General features: G+C 38.9%; 2 long non-coding RNA genes across 2 annotated transcripts; one reads left to right on the top strand and one right to left on the bottom strand.

Moving 5' to 3' along the window:
* Positions 1 to 6,966: 6,966 nt before the first annotated feature.
* LOC135290988 (uncharacterized) lies at positions 6,967 to 15,461 on the top strand. The gene is made up of 3 exons (XR_010353835.1): positions 6,967 to 7,457; positions 13,412 to 13,848; positions 14,441 to 15,461. It is a non-coding gene; the product is annotated as an uncharacterized LOC135290988 (long non-coding RNA).
* A 406-nt stretch (positions 15,462 to 15,867) lies between these two features.
* LOC135290135 (uncharacterized) lies at positions 15,868 to 22,736 on the bottom strand. The gene is made up of 3 exons (XR_010352842.1): positions 22,632 to 22,736; positions 17,842 to 19,117; positions 15,868 to 17,267 (listed from the first exon to the last, which is right to left on the bottom strand). It is a non-coding gene; the product is annotated as an uncharacterized LOC135290135 (long non-coding RNA).
* Positions 22,737 to 23,324: the final 588 nt, after the last annotated feature.

The following is a 23,324-nucleotide window of genomic DNA, read 5'->3' as shown; positions in this document are numbered from 1 at the left end:
AGACCTGGAGATATGCTCCCTCTCCTACTTTTCTGCCAGAAATAAACTTTCATTTGCTTTGGTTTTAGTAGGGTTGGCAGGCGGTGAAATTGGGCAACCCACAGACTGTGCCTTCAAGGGTCTGTGGGAGTGTGGGCATGAGGGAGGCAAAATGTCTGATGAGATTTCCTCTGGCGGAACAATTTAGGCAGCGACCCTGCTGCCATCAGCATCTCCACTGAACCAAACGAGACCATTCGCAAACAGGCAGCAGGACATAGACATTAAAATGGCATTGGAATATCTGTTCCTTAAAGTCACTGATAAGGAATACTCCACTTGACAAGAACAATATAATATCATCCTTGCTTTACTGTGGCATCTGAATAAAATTGCAGGTGGACAGTGTTGTTAGCACAGTTCCTAATGAAGATATACAGGGCTCTATTTTTGGAGAGTCTGTAACAGGTCTTGTGACAGCTCATGGAGATTTATACTGCAGGATGTCCTCAGGCATCTACTGGTTTCCCTTCTGCAAAGGTATTCCATGGTCCTACGGACTTTGTCCTGATGCATCATAGGAGAGAGGGCTGCTTATTAACTCATCTAGTGTGGAGTATTAAATGATGGCCTTGCACTGCGTTTTGTCATGCATTAAGCTTTATCCAGTCACTTAAACAATCAGATCCATGCTCATGTATTCTGAATTCTTAATAGATATTTTACCAATAGTAACAGGAGCATTTCTTGGCTTAACACCAAAAAAATCAGATTTTAAGAGGCTGAAATACTAATCAATGGTGCTTTAAGCTGGCTTGTTTTTATACTACATTTAAAAAGTTCTGAAAATGTTTGAATCCCCAAAAGTCTGTTGAAAAAAATGAAATCTTCTTCTCCCAGACCACAGTGTGGTGAAATAAATTAGTATAATGATTTATGTTTACAGTTTTAGTCAATTCTGATAGAGATTATAGAGACAAAATGACAAACTGCCTTAGAGGTAAACTTAAATCATGTCAGCCAATCTTTAGTTTTTCCTTACTCTAATTGCTCCTCTTGTTCATTTATCTTCCTAGGCAATCTTTAGAAGAAATACTAGTTTAATCAGTGCATGTGCAAACCACCAGAGATAAAAAGTTTAGCCTAATTTGTCTCACTAAATTGTAATGCCTCTAGTAAACAAATCTTGGCTTGAAAGGAAACCAAGAAATCTAAAACACCCTCCACAAAATGTTTCTTTCCTCTTTGTTACGTGTAGTATTGCTGATATTTTATAAACTTTGGCTTTTGATGCAAGCAAAACAAAAACATATGCACTATATGATTTGCAGTTATGCTGGATAGTTGCTTTCAAATATTCATAATAGTTTTTAAGCATAAGTAATTTCATATTATTACAGAACAGTAGTGCAAATAATTAAATGGCAACATGAAATACTACATTACAACAACTGTGCAGTATATAATCAGAAAATATTAATTTTCATTTCCTTTTCTATGGTTTTGAAATCAATACAGTTTTGCAGCTCACACCATGCAGAATTTCTTAGCTTGGTATAGCTTTATTGCTGTTAATCTTATCTTCCTCTCACTCAAGAGAACAGTTTTGCCACTCACTTTGAGAGAAGTAGCTTCAATCCACTAAGCTCTGCTTCCACAAATGTGGAAGTGCTTGGCATGAAAACACATGCAAGTGTGTGAATCTTTGCAGAGTAGAGACATACGACAACAAACAATCACTGGCTTGAAAGCATGCCAGGAATAAATTAATTCCGACCCCTCTGTTCATTTCTGCAAAGTTAATGACCTTGAATCCAGACGGCCCTTTCTCAAAAAATCCACAGGTCTAATTCACCAACAACATGCAGTGGCTCAATTTTAGAGGACTATTTCAATGGCTACATTTTGGTTGTTTTTCTAAAGAGGCCTACCAGTTGAAGAAATCTCATAAAAGGGAATTTTGCCCTTATAAGGCTTCCAGGATCCAGACTTTCTGGGCAACTCAGATTAGAATCTGATCTCAATAGCCAGGTTTTTCAAAATACATCTGTGTGTCATTACTCATAAAACTAATCTCAGCAACTTGAATCAGACCTTATATGTGAGAAAATGAGCACGTATTTTCAAGCACTTGCTGGATTGGGCCCTAACCTTTTTTTTTTTTAATGTCTAAAATTTTTTGTACATATATATATAACTGCATAAACCTCGATCCTATGTCTCCTGATCTACAAGGAGAGACATTTTTAAGTAAAAAGAGTACAGCAGTATCTATAATAAGGCTGTTAGCTAATATATTTTGTTATTACAGAGCATCCTTGCCAAATATATATGCAATGGGTGAAAAATATGCTTTCTTCCTAATTAAGAAATTAGAGAGAAAAGATAAAAGCAGAGCATCTCCATTTCTGGACAACAGAGACATAACTCATGTCAGATGCTGCAATTCTTATCACTTTCTCATTATGCACATTTATCATGGTCATTCATCTACTTATCAGGTCTGCACGATGGTACAAACATCAAAAAAGCACAAACAGCCATAAGGCCTCTAAAGGAGCATGACTTTGTGCCTGACCTTTGAAAATATATCAAAAACACTTAATGTGCTGTTTCAGAGATGGCAAATTATGTAAATTTCAAAGATTAAAGACAAGTCTGAAGAATATTTATATATATAAAACTCTATTATCAGCATCTTTTTAATGGTCAATGTCTCTTTTTTTCATGCTTTCCTTGGTAAGCCTGTCTCTCAAGTGTTTTAAATTGTCACTACCTTCCCTACAAAATCAGGTCACAGCTGTGCCAGTTTACACAAACTAAGGATCAAACCCATGCTCATTTCAGAAAAATGGTCAGGTCTGGATCCTGTTGTTCTACAGCTTTAAGAGAACCTGACTACACTCAGTGAGCAGCACAACTACACCAGTGAGAAAGTAGGAGCAGGTCCTCTCCCTCCCCTCAATACTACTGTGTGTGGAACCACCACAGCCCTTTTCTGTGTGCTGCAGGGCCTTCACACAGAGGCTCATAGCCTGGCTACATGAGTGACCAGATAAAAATAAAGGTTTCTCTCTGTTGGCTTTGCCAACTGATGAGCAGGCTCAATAAATCAGAACAATATTCTCTAAGAACACCTACCTCTATTCCCAGAGCACATTGACCAACTGATTTTTATAGCTGTTCTTTGTAAGGATGACTGATAGAAGAGCAGTGCACGGGGAATAATTAGTAAAGACTGGTCTGATACCTGTTGGTTACTATGACTGGAAGCTGGTGGGAAGCAGAGGAAATGGCTGAGCTTCTGCAAGCTGGTGTCCTTGTATCCGTATTATTTATCCCTTGATATGGGATCATATCAGCTGAGTAAGGGCATCCTGCCTCCTCACCCTGTAAGGTACAAGCAAGGTAGTGTGGAATGGTGGAAATCACTGAAGCAGACAACTGTCCACCCTCTCTGGATTACTCACATCTCCTCAGGGATGTCTCTCACTCTCAGCCAGGGGAGTGTGCTAGGTAAAGGCAGTTCTCATTGACACTCAGAAACTCTCTGATACATTGCTTCTGAGTAACTTTTTACAAGTCTATCTGAATCAGAAAGAAGAAACAGAATACTGTCCAAGCATTATTCTAACAATTAAATTAAACAAGTATGAATAAGGCACCTGACATGTAGCTCATTTCTGTAAGACACACAGTGGTTATGAGACCTCAGACATAATTTTAGATTTCTAGGTGTGAATTACAGAGAATTGTACTGAGTGTTGAAAACAATTAAACAAATGTAGGCTTTTTGTGAGATTTTAAAGAATAGATTACAGTTTTACAAAATAGTAAGTAGTCTAAATTTTGTGGTGAATAGTTAATTTAGTTGATTTAAAATGAAGGTACACTTTGCCTACTTACAGGTTTTGCTGTAAATGTTGTATCACTTGACATGCTGTGTGACACACCTTCACTAAATGGCTTCAGCATCATACTCATAATGAGCAGCTAAAACATCACAAGGTGATAGACAAGAGCAGGCAAGATCTCTTGACTTAAGCACTGCATTAACTTCCAGGCACTGCAAAAATATATGGGCCCTGGCTGCTTTAGTCTTTAAAGATGTTGTGCCACAAGTGCCTAGCTAAAGGGATGCTGGTGTTTGTGGTCCTAAAAGAAATAATTTCAGGTGGGAACAGTGTCACTGGAAGCTCCAGCTTAGACTCCTTTGATTTGATCTTCTGAAGACACGGTGTGACACTAAACACAGAACCCACTGCTCTTAGCAATTCCCCAGTGAGTGTCATTAAATTATATGGGATATATGACCCATAACGGAGAGATGAGGATGGAACAATAAATGTGAAGAAAAAAGAAGGTAGAGTAATAGTCTTGGAAGAAAGATCAAGCCTTTTCCCTTGATCCAAGAATCACAAAATAGTACTTGTCAATGTCTCCAGCCTAACAATGCTGCCTCGCAGAAACAACTTTTGTAAGAAAAGACATAACCTGTAGAGCTATTAAAATTCAGAACTTATTTTCCTGAAAATTATAGCAAAAGTCCAAATAAAAATGGTCATGCTTTTGTTATGGGGATGATTGACTATGACAATGCTATTATAATGACATGTAAAATAAGTCACCAAAAACCTACCCTTTGGTACATATCACTGCATAAACCTTGATCTTGTAGAAGAAGGCTATCACTGTCAAGAGAAGGCACACAGCAAAAAGCGCTTATGAAAGAAAATCTGTGTTTCTGTTACTTATCCCATGAGACCATGCAGCCCATTGTTTCTGTTTTCACTGAACTCTTGCTGGGGCTCTGCAAGGATTTACAACTTTAGCAGAGGATAATCAATTCAAATACTCTGAAAGCACAGCTCTGAAACTATCCAATCAAAACCAAACTGACAGTGACAAAGAGAAAAAGCGTGTGTTTGGAAGCTGCACTCTTGAGATTACCAGAACTAGTGAGTGTAGTGGCATTGCGTCACCAGGAAGAATCAAAATGTAGAGGCAGGAGACAGGCTACTTATGTGCACAGCAGAAAGAGATTAAAACTGCAAGATGACAGGCTGGACATCACTGTTTTATGGACTGGAGGCTGTGCAGATGTCTAATGATTCTGATCCTTTTACACCACTTCCCATTTCCCAAGGCCTGAAGCCTTGGGGGAAAAAAGAAACACCCTTACAATGCTGAGATTGTAATATAGCATTGAGTTTTCCTTTTTGCTCATGTTTGCTGCGTTTTGATTGTGTTGAGGCAGTGTACCATGTACAACCTATTAGCATTTTACAGAAAACACTGCACACATTAACCTAAAGGTCCAATAAGTTATCCACAGAATATTCTGAGAGGGTTTAATGAAGAAAAATATACTTTAAAGTTTAATTCACAGCAGTTTGTTCATTTGTTTGTTTGTTTTTCTTTTTTTTTTTTTAAGAGAGACTTACAGTCCCAAATGACTATAAACAGATCATTCAAGCCCTAGAATGGAAAACACAATATAATTGCATAATTGACAATGCATGTAATTGTATAATCTTACTTCAGTGATGGTGGCAAGATGACCTGTTGTTATTAAGCATCAAATCTCTCTTGAATCTCAAATCTAATGTGGGGGAATTAATTTACTACTATTTTTGCACTGCTGTAAGCATAGACAATTTCTTAGTTTCCTGCTCCTAAAATATTTACCTTTCTTCAAGGTTAGGTTGCAGGGTAAAACAACTCGTAATCAAGAAGATGTTAATAAGTAATAAATAAGCAATAAATAAAAAAAAACAAGGGAGTGAAAGCTGTCATCTAACAGACCTGCTTTGTAGATATGCAAATCAGAACAATTGAAATAAATTAGTAACTCCTGTAGCTTTGTACAGCTACCAAATAACAGCAGCAGAAGCTCACACTGAGACAAGATTCACAATTCTTCTAGGCAGATCATTGGCAACATTTATTCAATCAGAACAAGATCTGTGTAAGTATGAAATTTTAAACACACGAAATTAACACCTTGAGATCACTATAGGAATATATAAAGGATAGAATTTAAAAATAAGTGCTATCTTGGTCAGTGACAGAAGCCCTCAGTTGTGTTGCGGGCTGCAAAATGGTATAAGCAGTATAGACAAAGCATGATGGGGCAATAGATCACAGTAATAACATTTGCAATAAACAATAACAGAACAAAGCAGACATCTATAAAAATCCCATGAGGAATTTGCCTTATCCATAATTTTTCTTTACATTTGAGAAACTGTGTCAGGAAAGCCATTACAGCCAATGGCACCAATTAATTTCTGCAACTTTTAATGACATGTTTCTGGGTAAAAACCTCAGATAATACCCCAGGCTCATGATTGATAGAAGCCTGTGTTTGATTTGTACCAGACTGTTGATTTTTTAGTATTTTTAAAGAGTCCCAGTGCAGCCAATCAAACAATCAACATGAAATACTCAGATCTTCCCTTGTAAAGTACAAGAAAACAGAAAGACAATGGGACTTCCTTCATAAAGTTGACAGAATATTGGTGATTTTATTTCAGTAGCTCTCCAGATGATGGATGACCCAAATTTTTATTCCAGAAGCAAATGATAGCAAAAAAGAAACCCTCAATTCTCTTGCCATTCTGGATATTATTTTACATCTAGAAGGGTTGTTGAAATGCAGAGGAGATAAAAATAATTGATTTTGAGGGATGAAACATCAGAATAAACTGATTTCATGTTTGGTTTTCTGGTTTTCAGCTAACCAACAGGTTTCAAGCATATAAAAAAATCCAGCTTGGATTTTTTTGTTTCTCTCTCATAGATAAATATGTGGAGAATTTAGAAAATTTGAATACATTTCCCTATTATTTTCCAGAAGTGTTTATCAACATCATTCTCTTATATTTTGAGATCAGTTATAGAATTAAACTGCCTGAAAACAGAGGTAGGTGCATCTTTGCTGTCTACTGAGATTTGTACACCCGTTGCAGATTCTTATCCCCCAGTCTCTGTCACAGTAAGACATATATAACTGCTGTGATACTGAAATTACTTAATTATTTCAATCTCCCAGTGAGGACGTGGAAAATCACGTGTTTGATTGTGAATCAATTCCACGGGGCAGCTGAGCGTGCAGGAGAAGCATTTGTGCGTGTAGCTCTTTCTACGTGTGTGAGTGCTGGGGGTGATGCCTGGACACCACAGCTTTCAGAGTGAACAAAAACAGAGAGAAAGTGGCAGGGGCTGGTTTTCTTAGCTACCTGCTCGGCAGTGAGTGCTGTAATCAGTCCTCGCTGTTCTCATGGATAGCCGGCCCGGCCTACAAGCAGCGCCGAGATACAGCCGACAGGCCTGTGGAATCTGGTTTATTGCACCGGCGTGGCCACGTCCTGCTGGGGCACGGGGAGCAGCAAGCCCACAGCCACAGACCTCCTACCTTGCCAGAAAGCCTCTGGAAGGCAGACTGACCATGTCCAAGGCTTCTGATGGAGGCCTGGGTGCGTATCCCTCAATTCCTCAGGCGCTTCCCGCAGGCTCCGCGGTGACCTGTCTGTAGCTGCTAGTGCCTGCCTCCACATGGCTCCTAAATTCCTGCAGATGGGATGTGTGTCCTTACATTCTCTGGAGAATACAGCATAGGATGACCCCTCTGAAACTTAGCTCTTAGGACAGTAACTTTCCCAGTTATGAACTCAGTTTCATTTCTGAGGTCTGTGGCTTTGACATTTGGCCATTGTTAACTGCAGGTAAATGTGCAACAAGAGCATGGATCTCATTCATGAAACTGCCTTGGACACCAGTTTCATTGATTTGTTTGGAATATTTGCTGAATGCTGGAAAGTTTTGAAATAAATAAGAAGATGTGTAACATGATCAGCAAATAACAGTTCGCAGTAATGATCGTTGGTGCATTGTACTTTTCATGATTGGTATTGATACTGATACCTTACTACTGAAACAGCATTTATTTTATTTCCCTCTCACTGCTGATTAAGATCTCAAACTTCAGGTTCAAATGGTAAGAAACTGTTTAGCTAGGCCCTCTCATCTGGACTGCCAGGAAGGATCATACCAGCTCAAAGAAAAGGGCAATTCTACCAAATTTAGTGTATGGTGGGGAGTTCAGAACTGCAAATACTATGAAATTAATATATCTCCTTCCTTCCAAGCCTTGCATGCACAGTAGTAGAATAACTCCTTTTTAAAAGACCACTCTGTCATATTAAACTGATTTTAATCAGTACTCCCAAGCTTTTGGAAATCAAAATAACTCTTCCTAAAAAAAGTAATTTCCTTTTACAGCGTTTGTTCAGATATATATAGATATACAAAAATCTTCTCTATCAGTCCCTCCCTGCCTTAAGAAGTTACAGTCTTCCCTCCACAAACAAGCAGATTTTTTCATTTCCTTTGGACAAGAACATTTTCCATTAAAGTCTTTATTTAATACTTCTTTGATTACAGGAAATCCTTGTTACAGGGGTCACATCTGCTATCAGTGCCTAAAATAAAACTGTCATATAACTGTGATTGCATTTGAGGTTAAAATTTGGCTCTCATAATATATCTTCTACAAGAATTTTCAAGTTCTTCTTGTTCCAAGCATTGTCCCTTTCAATTGTCCCTTTCAATTACTTAGTGCTTTCTCTTTGAAGAATAATTATCCACCATAAAAAAATAGTATCTGTTCTCATGCATATCAGATATGAAAAATTCAAAGGCTATGAGTATTAATAAATAACGTTGTTTAATTTTATTGTCAGAGTTATGCAAAAGAATACCCTAGGAACAGCACTTCTGATATTAATTACTGTTTAATGACCAGAAAAGAGATTCTGGAAAAAAAATGCCACTAGATTTTGGATACAGGCATCCAATTTTTCTTTCTTGTTGCCTTTGTGGCAAGTACTGGGAATACTCAAACTAAATAATGAAATATGTCACAGATGACTCAAGTAAACTTGCATTTGTTTTGTGAAAAGACGATGGTTTCATCCCAGAGCCTAATTCAGTAGATTTATCTGCTACAATTACAGTGCTTTGATCACTCCAGAATAGGTGGTGTAGTGTGGGGTGTAGCTGTCCTTTTCCAATTCACTCTCCTTATCAGGATACATGTCTGTTGATTTGTGGGAAGCTGGCTGTTTTTCGTTCCTGACAAACTCCAGTGATTAAAATGTAGTGGCTTGCTCTTGTTCCCCTGATAAAGGTGACAGCTGCAGAGTTTCCAGTGTTAGTGGATATGGTCCATGCAGATTGCTTTTTAATGAAAGCAATATATTATCTTACCTAGAGGCCCTGCAGCCTTACCTTGTTAATGTATTCTAGCTTGGCACCACATTCATCTATAAATTAGTTGTATTAAACATGCTTGTTACTATTTATCCAGTCTCTAAAGAGTTGTGGTTCTTTTGGCTGGGATTTTTGGTTGTTTGTTTTTGGTTGTTTTTTGGTTTGTTTTTTTTTTAGTTTATTTCTTAACTTTGCTTCATACCTCCTCCAGCAGCAACATTATACACACAATGAACAGTGGTGTAGTGTTTTCAGAAAAATATCTAGGATGAAATAATACAGTCACAGATACTGTGTACTCGGTACTTGATGACTTGACAATCCTTCGCATTTATTCATTAAAATATGCACTAAAGGATGTGGAATCAAAACCACTTGATTATAAAAGTCATATCTGGAAAGGTTTTCCTCTTCAATTTTAAAATCAAGATGATTGGGGCAATTAATAAAACAAAACAAAACACAAGGTAAAGCTAAGCAAAATTTGGCTTCAATATCTCCTTTGAATTGTCTGAAACACAGCAGATTGAAGTAGCATTATATTCTTTAAGAAAAGGCTTCAGGTCTGTGAAACACTCAAATGTCAAATTCATTATCACCAGGAGCAGTCTGTTCTTCAGATATAAGCAATGTCACTGCTAGAAATTTATGTTATTTTCAACAACCCTCATTTTGAACTAAGTTTCAAAAAAGGACTGGAATAGGGACCAACTTCTTATATTAGAAGTATTTTTCTAGCAAAAGATAAATATATTAGCCAAATTTCTCTCATAAAATACACATAAATATAAATAAATTTGAATTACATTTCTGTTACTTATTCCTAAATTATAATGAGAATTCAGTGCATTGGTATAACCCAAAGGTGATCAATACCTTATCTTTACAAATCTTTTGTATTTATCATAATTAGAAAAGAAGTGATTCAATAATTCCAAAATACGTGAGCTGCTAATGACTATGAGAATGTTTTATTAATCTTGAAAACTAAGTATACCTGGGTCAAATCAAAGACTTTTTCAGTGGTGGGCATTCTGTATTTTGTATTTAAAATACTGGAATTTAACTCCTTTAGCATATCTGTGTGTCTTTGCTCTGCCTGTATCTTTTTTAACAATGCATGTACAGTAGGCAAGATAAGTAAGGGATTAGTAAGGATTAAAGGAAAGCCTTTGATTTATACACAGTCTAAACACTGCCTCCACAGTTAATTTTTTGAATTTTTGCATTTTGTTGGAAAGATAACAAAAGGCAGTACCTGTTTATTTCCTCCATCTAAAGCAGCACTCCTCTTATATTCTCATTTCCCTAAAAAATTCCCTTTCTAGATATTTTATTAAAATAAGGATACTCTCAGCAGAAGCTTTGATGTGAAGTATTTATTTATTTTCTGTCTTGCTTTTGTTTACATTGTAAATTTTAAAGTCATCTGGACCTGTCAAGTTTTCTTGCTTCAAGTGAATAAATTGTCATCGTTTTGTTGAATACCTAGCATCCACTGAGCCTGTGAATGCAGAGATAAAGACAGAGAAAGAAGGCATGTAAACCTGTAATTCTGAGAAGGGCCATAAAGCCTTCTGGTCACTTAACCCGGAAATACCAATTGGCAGCTGGGGTGGGGACTGCACTTTCTCATGCTCCCTTTTTTTTTTTGGCCAAGGTTTCTTTCTAAAAACAGATTCACTTTTTCCCCATGACAAATATGTGAGAGGTATTAAAGATATAAGTACACGTCATTCAGCCTTGCACACTTTTACATTCTTTTTGAAATCAACAAAAAAGCTTCACCTTGTTAAGCTACGTTAGACATGTTTGTTCCCTCTCACTCAATACAATTTATTTATGTTTTCTTTGTAACCATCTAAAGTGCTTATTATGGCATGCTGACTTCTAAATCATACGTAAACAACTGAGGTCATGGTTAAAATTCAAATGTTTAAACTGGTAAATTAACATCATGGGTGGATTTGAGTCTTCATAAGCAAATTTGGTTTTTGCTTTTGCAGGGAATAGTATCATGAATTCATACTGGCACAAACCTAACCAGCACTAATTTAACACTTTATGCCCTCTGCAGCTATCTAAGAAGGCTGCTTGTACTCAGCAGTACTTCAACTGCTAAGTATTCAAGTTGATTTTCTGAATGAGTGCCTGTCTTAGCAGAATTGGCTCTAATAAAATTGAAAACATTATAATTGAAAATTTCATTTAAGCATTAACTTACAGATTGCTTTTTCAATTTTGTATGATAGTGTTAGTATGGCTGTCACTCCACTGCCATATTTTGTTCATAGAAATATAGAGAGTTCATGGAAACCCACATGTTTCACACATCTGAAGTGCATTTCATTTCAGTAAATGCTTGCATTTCCTTCTCATAAATAAAGAACTCAGTAAGAGAACTCAGATTGGTAAAGAGCTTGTAAAATTTAAAATATTATGAAGTGCATAGTTTTATAATTGTGTAGAAAGCAATCAAATGGAGCACTAGCATTCCCATATCACTAGGAGATATTGAGGACTACAGTTAATGTATTCTGCATCTTGCCTTTGGCTTCCTTACATAGCCTCTTGAGCACACAACCTTGAGCATTTGGAATGCATTCCATCCTTTTTTTGCTCATCATCTGTGCCTCAAGAGCACACAGCCACCAAACCAGACAAAACCCTCTGGGCATTCCCAGCCTCCATCAGGGAAATGCAACAGCCAGGCTGTGGATGTAGTCCTTCTGTTCCAGAGAAGGCTAGAAAGACGAGGAGATGTGATGAAGCAAAGACAGAGGATATGACTCCACCATCAGGAAAAAGAAGGGCAAAGTACAAAAGCTCAAAAAGGAAAAAATAGTTTTCATTTTGTGCCCATTAATCATTTCGACAACTGTACAGGTCCACAACACGTACACATGCAAACCCATAGAGTGCTGATTGCAGCATTTGTTCTTTACATATAACCAACCATTGCTTTGCAAATTGGTTCCTCTGATATATTTTGCCATAAATAATCTGTTTAAAGTAAACATTAGATACACTATATGGGCTGTTCACCACTATCTTTTTTGTATATTGCCATTGCGCAAAGAGAATTTGATTGACAAAATAACACACTGGTATAAAACAAGCAGAAATACCATGTCATAAATCACAACAGAAAGAAAAGAGATTATCAAACAACTAAATAATGCAACCCACAGCAAAACATACCAGTAAATCATACAAAGCAGGGTAAATTAGATAACACTGTCCATATACAATTACACCAGTTGGCTCCCACAACAGCCTTTAAATGTGACATGTTATTTGACATGTATGCAATTAGGGCTTAAAATCAATTTTTTTCTATTCCATTTAAAATAAAAAATGTACTATTTCCAAATCAAATGCTACCTTTTTAGTCAAGATGGACAAGAAATAGTATCAGGTTAGCAGCAGCATCTCAGCAGCATAATGCAAGGCAGAAAAGGATGGCTTCCTTGAATACTGTGAAAGACCAGATTTCAGATCATTATTCAAGCACACTATTCATGCTTATTTATCATTCCAACCCTTTTCCCCCCACCGACGGCTTATTGCAAAACCAGAACCCATTGAAAAGTAAAAATTCTAAAGCATGATTATATGGACGACATGTAAAATAACAAAGAAGGTTTAGCTCTTTCCAGGTAGATATGCACTGTTAGAGAGCCATTAGCATCTCTAGTGTTCAGCCCACGGGACAGTGACAGAAGTGACACCCTGGTACAGCACTGAGCACAGAGCTGGGAGGAGGAACATCACTGATGTGATGTTTCAGGGCTGTCAGATTCAAATACCTTCTCTGCCACTGTGCTTTTACCAGAAAACTCAAAGCAGCAGTGGTTTGCTTCTTTACCCAGTTTAGGCAAGCATTAGAAACATTGACTGGTCTCAGTGAAAGTTTGAGCATGAAGGTCATTAGAAATTTGTTCAGTGTTCAGCATCACTGGGTGATAATTGCCAGCGTAGTCCCAGCCTCCTGGTGCTTTTTGGCTATCCACTGACAAGTGAGCACATGAAATGGTTCCATGGCTCCAGGCTGACAGATGGGTGACAGGATGTCACCCTAAGATTGGAGAGACACGTTGGTACAGGTAAATGGTCTAGGTTTCTGGCTTTTCCTAACTTTCACCTGTTGTCTTTCCAGCCAAAGAACCTTTTACTCTCCATGTTCACAGTCTGCTTGCATGGCTCTTCCAAAAGTAGTCCATTTGCTCCTCCCTGGCTCTTCTCTCTCCTCCTGACCCCACCTCTGCAACGACTGCTGAGACACCCTCTGCCTAAGGAGAGGAAGGTGGACAAATGCATTTACAGACGGAGCTGACAGTAGGTAGCAGATCACGCAAATAACACTAGGGGTGGGGTCTGCAAGGGTTCCTGAGATTTAAGGAGCCACAAAGCCCATTTTAGATCCCAATCTCTGTGGAGTTTATGTTGTAGGGGCACACTGGTATATCCATGCTGTGCTGTGGCATGCTGAGCAGCAGACTGGTGGCCCAGCTGGTCATAAGCAAGTTCCAGCTAGGTGATATCTTCTTGTGCTTCCCCAGAGATGGATTTGCTGCACAGCCCTGGAGAACAGAGGTAACTTTGATCTCAAATTCTTGAGTTGTATTTTTCCTCATTTTTACTTCCCTAGCAGTCATCTTCCAGCTGGCTTCTCCCTGTTTATCCAAAGCAGGTTGCGCTGACAAAACAACAATTCTGACAGTTTGAGGACTCAATTTGAAACATTAGTGTAAATTCAGCATAATTCTCTCTGTCCTCCCTGCATTTGGCAAAGAAACCAAACCTTTCTAATCCCCAAAAAAGAAAGATGATAAAATTATTCACACACACACACACAAAATTAAATATACAGATATTTCCCTTATACTTAAAAAGACATATTCCATAAAGATCAGCTGTACACTAATGTTCTTGTACATTTTCCTATATAGAAAAATTCTCATGAAATGCACACTCTACATAGATTTTAAATAATCCAATGAATACTTCAAAACTCTCAAAACCAATATTAGCTCCTTTATGAATAAAAAATATTATTATTGGAATAGGATTATATACATCCTGGTGCTTCTATCTCTTTTTTTCTTGCGGTCTATTTATTACCCTGATGGTTTTAAAAAAGGTAGAAAGGAAGCAGTTTACAGTTTCCACACAAATTTTTTTCCAGGTCATCATGAAACTTTTGGCTCGTTTGAGGAGTGAAATATAATATAATATTGCACCTGAAGAGAGCCCCCAAAAGTGAGATGGTTGCACAAGGTAGAAACCCAGGGAAATGTTAAACATCACAGGTAAATAAAAATGGAGGTGGGGAGAGTTGCCATTCATTCTTCCTTCTCTTTCTGTGTCTCTCTGGTCTCTGAATACTGGGGCTGTTGCATCAGGAATTGGTTTTATTTTATGATCAGGTATGTCATACTTGGTTATTAAATACAAATGGAACAAGTTTGAACTATATAGAAAAACTCTTCACTCTTTTATATTCCTGTAGAGAACATGAAATCTCAGGAAATTATAATTACTGAAACAAACTGCTCTGCGGTGATGGCTGTAATAATGATTGTACTTTAAGACTAGGTATTACAGCAGCTACCTCTAGAATGCTTCTGTGCACTACCCTGCTGGCAGTAATGCTGTGCTGTGGAATCAGACTCAGAGATAAAATTAATTCTAGCGATGAGTGATAAATCAATTCCTCACTGCTTTCTTTTGATTCTGTGTATGATTTAAAAAATGCTGCCTTTTTAGAGAAAGCTCTTTCTGTATCCTTGTTATCATTTTCATTCAATACACTTGATAAGCAAAGGACAAATATTCTGGAGAGTCCTCATTTCAAACCCTTGATTTCTGACCTTGCAAACAAATAATTTTCCTGGAAAATCATACTAAGACTTAGAAAATTACACCCTTTGAGGAGGATTTTCCTAGATACACAGGAAGCAATTAAATCTCACTGCATTTCTCATATTTTCTCTTTGAGGTCTGCCGATTCCAAAAACGTGCAAGACCCAGCTATGCCTTAGTGAAACCACCAGATGTTCTTGCACAGGTCACTGGGTGTGATGGGGAAAGGCGTTTTCCCAGATTGCCTGCTGCAGGGAAGGAGGATCGAGAGGAGACCCAGGGAAACACAGCTGCTTACAGTAACGCCTCTCCTGGGTTGCTAAGCCTAATTTTATTTTTTTGCAGAGGACAAGCAGAAACCTTCCCTTTAACACAGGGACAGCACTTGAAATTCCGGTTTCCTTCCTCCGCTCGTCCCGGTCCCCGCTGGCAGGCGGCAGAGGGAGCCGAGCCAGAAGGGCGCTGCGGCTCCCGGCTCCCGTGGGACGGGGACAGCCCCGCATCCCGCCCGCCTCGCTTCTCCGCGGGCCGAGGGCCCCCTCTGCTGCTTTCCTGGAGGAAACGAGCTTCCAGGGAAACGTGCGCTCCCGCACACGGCCGGCGGCGCTGCTTCAGGACAGAGGCTGCAGACTCGCGTCTCACCTGCCGGGGGATGCCCGAAGGCAGGTTTGGCATCTCTTCTGAGTGGGAAGAAAGAGGCGATTAGGTCACCTCACAGGATATTTTCACCTCCTGTGCCCGCAGCTACCTCCCTGGCCGTGCCTCAGTCTGATGCTGTCATATCGGGTGGGTGGGCATATTTTCTCCCCCTTCGTAGCTGCTGCTACAAAAGCCTGAATGTGAAAACACGTAGGGCACTTTTCATGTGTAGGCAATCCCCTTTCTTAGCTATGGAAAAGTAGGCAGTTTTGCAGTCCTCATTTATGGTGTTAGCAGTTAGTCAATATACCATACAATCAATACACAATCAATTTTCATAACTGAAAGGAGGCAGACAGAAGGGCAGAACTCAACAGTCATCTTCCCAGTCCTGAAGTGACAAATGACTATATGGTCTGTTATTTGACCATATGACTATATGGCAGTTCTGCTTATAAAACACTCCTGGTGGATCTCATAAAAGACCAAGTCACCTACTTAACGCATGAGAAGGGACACTGATCTTACCACACCAAACCAGTTCTGGGTCAGTCTACCTTCAGTGTTGTGATGGCAGCTGTATTTACTCAAGAAGTAACACAGCTTATTGAACCTCCTTGCTTTGTTACTGTCCTTTGATAAGTTTATCTGCTTTCAGTCTCTGCATGGGCATCTGATTGCTCATGACTATAGTCAGAAAACTCACAGAAAGGGTTCAGATAAGGTCTTACCAAATGTTGGAGATGCACCCACTTCTCACTTTTACTCTTTGCTTGGCAGCTGCAGACAGTCATTGCTGTAAGAAGCTCAGAGACTGACAGGAATTAAAAGTTCATCATACTAAACAGCAAAACAGCAAAAGCAGAGAGGATCCAAATTCAAACAAAGAAAAGCCATCACATTACAGATTACCCTCACCTCTCTATCTCCTGTGGGCCACTCGAGAGAGTCTCTGGGTTTTACCAAGTGGGCTATTTAAGCCTGATGCATTCATAAAAGTACAGCAAACGTAACTTAAGAGACAGCCCCATCTCAAAGTATGATAAGCAAGCTTGTGAAGGCTTGTGGTCATTGCATAAGCAGAAACAGAGTAGAGAAGATGTTGTGAGAGAAGTTGTTACTATTATGTCTTTTTTAGGTAGCAATGAAAGAGAAAAGATGTTTTAGATTAGGTCAGCTGTAATAAATACATGGGTTGTCAGGTACCGGTGTAAAAAATAGCCTTGAGAAAATTGTGGTCCTCCAAGCTGATTCCTCTATAACTAGTTGACATGCACCAATTCTTCTGTCTAGGAGAAGAAATCAAACCAGGACACTACATTTTCCTCCATGGCTGTCTTGCTGCCTCAGAAAGGGGAAGGTTTTTTCCAAAACAGGTTTCCTTTTCAGTCATAGACAATAAAAACATTCTGTTTCTTCTGAGATCCTTTTGGTTTTCATTTTTGTAATAGGTTTGGTTCCATGCTTTAAAATGCTCTTATAAAGGTGATAAATTTGGGTGTCATTTGTCTCTGAAACAGATTGAAAGCAGAAAAGCAAGTTCATCTCCAGCAGGGGCCAGTGCACATTTCAAAATACAGCATCTTGCCCAAAGGGTGTTTCAGAGACCTGTATAAGCATGTTTCTTGAAGTGCTCTCTGCACTCGCTCGCATCAGGCACAGTACTAACATGTGGCACTATCCCTCAGTGCCTTGTTCATCATTTCTTAGTCCTCTCTGCCAACTCCTTTCTTTTTCTGCAGTTCTGCTTCACAGTTTCTTTTCTGACACCAAGTTTTGTATTTGTCAGTGCATAAATAGAACCAGGATTGTAAAAATATTCTGCTTGGCAGCCAGGCTTGGCAGTTCCAATCAATTAGGGCTGGAAGTCATGATGGGATGGAGAAGGCAGCCCAGGCCCAGCGTGTATAAATGTTCTCATGGCCCAAAAATTTTCTTGGCAACCCCAGCCCCAAGCTATTCAGTCTGCTTAAATTACTGTGTTTTCCAGTGTGCCTGTGCTGCTTGACTTTGTTTGCCTCATACTTCTTGGGTTAGTGGTACCTCAAGAATTGTTTCTGTGGTGCTGACAAAGCATCTACTTACCTTGGGGCCTGAGGGTAAGAGAGGTGGTTGACCAGGGACAAGAGAGGTGGTTGACAGATCTCTGGTGAACACTCCTTGTGTATCTGTGTAAGGGCATCCTGAGGCATAGACAGCAGTGGAGCTGCAGAAGTGCACAGCTTTCTGGACAGCTTTCTGTCGTTATGGTCAGTCTGCACAAAAAGGGGGAAGGTGGCACTTCTAGCTCTGCTCCACTTGCAATCTGTTTAGCTTCTACAGTGAAGCATGGTGCAGCCCAGACAAGCCATGGAGAAAAGCCCCATAGGAATTACATTAGAAGAAAGTAACAGTGGTGGTGGTCCAGCCAGCAACACTCTTACACAATTCCTAGCACCAATTCTTTGAAGAATTAAGTACAACTGAGGGCAGGTCCACAGCATGTGAGTGGCATGTAGTTAACAGTAAACTAATATTAGTCATTCCTCAGAACTGTTCTAGTATCTACTACACAAGTGACTTACAATCAAGACAACTTACCTATACATTTACTTACATGCCTTCTACAGATTCAGCCATGAGGATAAATGGTATTTCCAACATCTATCTGTCTGTCCACAGCTGGGTACATGCAAGACAGTGCTCTGATAGTTCATCTCAGCTGTTGGGCAGAGCAACAGGGAGAAGGCAGGACCAAAACCAACTACATTACCACTGCAGCTGTGGATTCCTTTGATTAATTTGGCAGCTGATATACCTTGCCGAATATAGGTTCAATTTCTCCCATGGGTACTGCCTTACCTGATACCAGCTCTTTCTGGGTGAAGCAGAGTGTAGTAGTGATTATGTCAAGAAGAGAAGAACTCAAATTCATCACCTGGCTCAACAAAGAGTTTAGTTTTCAATTTAACGTGGTCTATGGCCAATAAGAAAAAGAAAGCATTGGTTGTCAAATCTCTGTGCTGCAGCCAGTGGGTACCTGTGTGCAGCACTGTCTGTATTCTGTATACACAGATCTGTGTGTGCTCCATACTCATCGTAATAGCTGCTTCTTTCTATCAGATCCTAAAATGTTAGTTTTGGAAAAGCATTCTGCTGGAAAAGGTGTTCTGGTTTCAGCAGCAATCTTACTTTGCTGAAATGGTGGTTCAGACACTGTTCTTGAAGGCAGATTAGTCTCAAGTTATGGGATCGGCCAGATGTGACTGCATCCTGATCTTTAGCTCCCTTTCTCAATCTGGTAATCTCTGAGATTAACTGCAGTGGGAGTTCATCCTCTTGGTTGCGGGCTACTAACTGCAGGCTACCTTGTGGGCATCTCCTGTGAAAATTAATATCAGACTTGTTCAGTGGCGTGAAGTATTTTCCCAGAAAATATTTGCCCTCAGAAAACATGCCTGAAATTATCTTTTTTTTTAATTTTTATTTTTTTTTAAAAACTCTGGTACTCTTTGTGTTAAACACAGTGTGTTTTAACACTGGCCTTTTTGGCCTACTCTTAACTTCTCTTCTCCTGTAAATGAAGTCTACTTTATGTCCTTGTACTGTGAATATTCAAGTGCTCTCTTAGGCCCTGTTCAAGCTTTGTTAAACCCTGTATTGCTTACTTGCCCAACAAATACACAGGCCTCATTTACCTTTTACAGTAACCAAAACTGAAATTATTGATTACCTGTTTCCTTCAGGACACGGTGTTAAACTGCTACACTTCCAAACCAGAGAAACTGCACACAGCAGAAAATCCCCCAGAAAATGTAAAAAGGTCAGTGGTGTATTTGATGACATGAGTGCTTATGAAGCCACATAATTCATCATTTGTTACTGCAGAACTTGTTCCTAGGGGGATTAACATTTGCCAATAAATATACCATATGCTGGATTCTGAATAGAGATTTTTTTAAGCTACTTTACCAAGTCATTATGGATCTCCCATGACAACTATGACTAAAATGGGCCAAACCCACCAGGGTTCCCTAGACCAGTGAAGCATGTAGGTTAAAGGATGAAGTCATGTCTCATTCGTGTACCAATTCTTCAGTGAGACGTTTACAATTAAATAGTTTGGTTGTGACTTGTCTTTTGGGCAGAACTATTACTCCTTTGTGAGGTTGTGGACTTAACCCTTCCTTCTCTCCAGAAGAAGAATAGAGGAAGAACACAGACAAAAGCAAAGTACAGTTTAAGCAGCTATTAGTGGTTGGTGAGTTTTAGACTCCAACAAGAATTGTGGATATTGAGGAAAGGCTATTAGTAGTTTCCTATTACAATTAAATGGTAACTTATTTTCTAAGTCAAAGGACCAAATGAAAGAAATAAAACTAGTTTTTGGGAGTTGGTAGGAAGCTCTTATATGTTCCACTTTCAAGTTGTCATAGTTCTTCCTTAGCAAAGTTGCCTGAAACTGCAGGGAGAGAAAATGGTCTTTCCAGCAACTGCAGCAGGAAGCTCTATGAGACAGACACAGGCATGAGCTCACTCATGGTCTGTAGCTGCTTGTACCAACCAGCTGAGAAAAATCCTTTTGCAGATGGTGAAAAAGCATCAAATTGCTTCTTTGGATCTCAGCTATCTTCCTGACTCTTGTGCCAAAATAGTTAATATTTCCGTTGCCTCCCGTCAGCCTCTCCTGTGTTACGCTCTGCCAGTAAATGAAAAAATGGCTCTTTAACACACACAACCTGCCTTTGTGCGTGTGCAGATTCAAGCACTCACACAAAACGTGTTTGCTTTTGGTGTAAAAACACTATATATACACACCCAACACTGCATGTGCTGAACTAAAACCTAAATCACGTCACTGGAGGCAAATTCTTTGAAGAATTAAGTATGACTAGGGGCAGGTCCACAGCATGTGAGAAACTCTGAAGATCTCTGGAGATGAAAGACATTACTTAATTATAAACACTGGGAAGAATTCCCAGTATAGCTGGAAATTAATGACAATATTCCCAAGGAACTTCATAAGAAGGAATATTTGTCTCATGTGATATAGTACAGATGGTTAAATTTTATCATGATGGATACTGTGTAAATGACTAAATAAAGGAGGAAAAGACATGATGAAACAAAACCAAAAGTACTAGACATTTTCTAAAGTGATCTTAAAACGATTGCTCAAAATAGATGTAATTCTAGGCTTTTGCTTTCCCCAGAAAACTTTCTGTTTGCATGAACAGAGAGATTTCCTAAAGCAAACCATGCACTGGCAGAGTAAATTCCAGTTCAGGTAATATTCATGTGAGTGCCTGTCCTACTTGTAGAAGTATATATGGCTTCTTTTCTCTGGCCACTATAGAATTCATTCTGAGAGTGAGAACCAGCATGAACTTGACATATCTGAGAGGAAATACAACAAGAGAACAGTATGTGTCTGCTTATCTATTTCAGCTCATTTTTAAATGTGAAAAAATTTCAGTAAAGCCAAATGCCAGCAATTAACAACCAGGTAATCCTGCTGGCCTGACTGATCAAGAAATGGCACTATTTTAGTGCTACAAAAGAAATGGTTCATAGAACTGGCAAGTGGGACACTTTTTCCACACTAAATTTAAAACAGTTGCAATAGCCAAAATTAGCCAAGGCCACGGCCATATATGAAGGTGCTATTTTGAACAGAAAAACAGAGCTCTCTGATTAAAAAAATATTTTTTCCTTTGCTGTGTTTTGGAAGCTTCAGTGTCTTTCCTTCTTCTCCTCAATTCTTCAAATAACTTTGCATACCACTGTGTTTGAACAGAAAAAAGCTGTTTGTACCTGGTAACTTAAAATGAATGCTGTGTAAGCAATCCATTCCTCCTGCAATCATGGGTGGTGAACAGAAGAAATGATAGATTTCCTGTGTGTGTTTTGAAAGACAGAATACTTGAGAGTCCACATTATCCTGACCATTACAGAATGGTTTTGCTCCAACACATGTCAGGGAAATGACACTGAATGGGCTTTCAGGGAAAAACTGTCTGACAGCCCAACTACTTGCAAATCATTAAGTTGCCAGTTTTTTCTTTCCTATCAATAAAGTAAGATAGAAAGCAGAACAAAGTAATTTAGCCACATAGGCAGTTAGCAAATGCAAGTTCTTGAGAGCAGAGGATGTTGATTAGCTATGGGACCTGTGAGAAGCCATCTCATCCAGGTAATTATGAGGCCTCTGAGACCAGCTGGTCTATTGCCTGGAGCAGTACTATGATTTTTGGCTGCTAGATTTTTTCCAACAGTCATTGCTACAGCCACTGTAGACTTCTAAATCATTATTTTGGCTGATGAAACAGTAAAGGCTTGAGTTCATCATCCACAGGATGATCTCACTGCTCTGCAGGTGTCAGGCAGAGATCATCTCTGCTGTCTTTTCAGCTGTATTGTAACACAGGTTAATTACAAGAAATGTGGCTATGAAGGAGAATGTACTTCTCAGTATTCTCATCACTAAAATTTACAACATATTAAGAAGTTTTGAAATAATTAAATTTCATTGTAGACATGTCCTTTTTAACAACATGTTCTCTCTAGTGTGAAAAAAAAGGGTCTCAAACACCCCTTTTTTTCTTTCTCAACGAGGCAGCACCCCAAAAAGCATATATGCATATGCTTTTGTGCTGATTTCATTAAACCATTTGTGTTTACGTATGTATTGCATTAATTTAGAATAAAACAAGATGACTACTAGTAAGTCTGCCTATATTCAGAAATATTTTGTCCTGCGCTGGTATGAAGTTACTCATCTGTCTCCTGTGATATGCATGTCTGCCCAAAAGAAAGCAGAGCAGAGCATTGAAGTCTTATTATTATTCCTATCTGTCACTGTTTTGGAAACTTGAATAATCTCATGCTACCTTTACCTTGAGCATTGCTTGCCACTTTCAGCACTATCTCGAAATGTTACACGCTCTGTCTCCCTCTGGTGATCAGCGAGGCCACAGGGCAGCCAGCATCTCCATGATGTGTTTCTGTGGTCTACACACAGGACACTGCTCAGTTGCCAGTCAAAATCCAAGCTATCGCATGCAAACAGTATCTGCATTCTTACACACATACCCTCGATTTTAACAGCTTAGTCCCTGCATTTTGCTGACAGTTTGCTGAACATTGCTCCTGCAATACTTTAGTGCCTGAAGCTAGAGGAAATGTTAGACTTATGCTTTAAAACCTAGGGTATGCTGCACTCAATGTTGCATTAAAAAAACCCATCTGGAACACAGAAAACAATACTCTGAGGATAGTTACTAATTGGATAATCATACTACTGACATATGATTTTACTGAGTTTCAAAGAGAATTCCAATGCAATTGGTTTGAACTTGTCTCCTAAAAAGTTTGTATCTAAAATCTTTCCCAGCCATGTTGAATCAAGTTCTAAATATATCATTAGAACTGTGGCTTCTAAAGAGACTTTTATGTGAAATATTTCTTAAAGAACTCCCTATTGTCTTGCACAGCATACTTTCAGTTCTTCGAAGTTACTGTTATTCTGAATAGGCATATTCAGAATATGTTCTGCTCCATAAATCTAGGTGAAGGTCACAAAATGTCCT

The sequence above is a fragment of the Passer domesticus genome, chromosome Z (genome assembly GCF_036417665.1).
Source record: "Passer domesticus isolate bPasDom1 chromosome Z, bPasDom1.hap1, whole genome shotgun sequence".
Taxonomy (NCBI): domain Eukaryota; kingdom Metazoa; phylum Chordata; class Aves; order Passeriformes; family Passeridae; genus Passer; species Passer domesticus.
Note: the sequence above shows the minus strand (reverse complement) of the source record. Positions and strands in the feature narration are given on the sequence as shown.